Source organism: Penaeus chinensis, chromosome 19, assembly GCF_019202785.1.
Source record: "Penaeus chinensis breed Huanghai No. 1 chromosome 19, ASM1920278v2, whole genome shotgun sequence".
NCBI classification, from domain to species: Eukaryota; Metazoa; Arthropoda; class Malacostraca; order Decapoda; family Penaeidae; genus Penaeus; species Penaeus chinensis.
Genome location: NC_061837.1, coordinates 36,774,668 through 36,775,857, shown reverse-complemented (window position 1 = coordinate 36,775,857; position 1,190 = coordinate 36,774,668).

Genomic DNA, 1,190 nt, shown 5'->3' with positions numbered 1-1,190 from the left:
CGGAAATATCGATGATCATGATGTTAACGAAGAAAGAGAGGAGAAGGAGGAGGAGAAGAAAGCCTTTAAGAGTATTACAAGAAATAAAAACTGTTGTATACATACTTCTCCGTACAAATAACGCTTCAGTGAAGGAGATCGCGCTGACATAATGGTCTGTCATGCTTTAACAATACCCAGATTAGATTGCATAGATATCTTTAACTGTCCTTAAATTTTCTCCAAAAGCATGTTATTTTCGACAACATGCTAGAAAAAGAATATGATAATGAAAAACAAATGAAAAATATAATGATAAATTGAACCTATCTCTCATAAAATCTTCTAAAGGTTTTTAGCTTTTTTATCATTGTCATGATCATTATTACCATTAGCATTATCACTATAATTGTATATCTCACTTTCATTATTACTGTAATCATTTCAAATTAATGCAATTACTATGGTAGTAGTCATGAAAAGGATAATGATAATAATAGCAACAGTGATAATGATAGTAGTGAAAGTGATGAAAATAGTAAGATGAAAATGAAAATAGATATGATAATGATGATAATTATAACAAGAACAACAACAACAACAATAGTAATAGTGATAATAATAATAACAGTAATAATAATAATAATAATAATAATAATAATAATAGTAATTATAATAGTAATAGTAATAATGATAATAATAATAATAATAACAAAAACAATAATGATAATAGTAATAACAATCATAACGACAATAACAGCAATAATAGCAACAAAACAACAATAACAACAACAATAATAATAATAATAATAATAATAATAATAATAATAATAATAATAATATGATTATGATAATGAAAATAATATGATAATAAAAATAATACTGACGATAATAGCAATAACAACAATAATGATAATGATAAGGATAACATCAAAATTGAAAATGATGCAGATGATGAGGCAATAATAATTTCCATATTTATTTCCATAATAATTACCATTATTAATATTCCCCCTGCTGTTAATACAACTACTATTTTCATACTTCATAAATTTCCTAAATTCATTACTACTAATCCTGTTACCATCATTATCATGATATTAAATATTCATATATTTTAGAGTCATTATTACAATTATTTTTTGCGATAAATAAAATAGTAAAAACAAAATACTTCTATTAATGCAAACCAAATTACCACGTTAACAGCG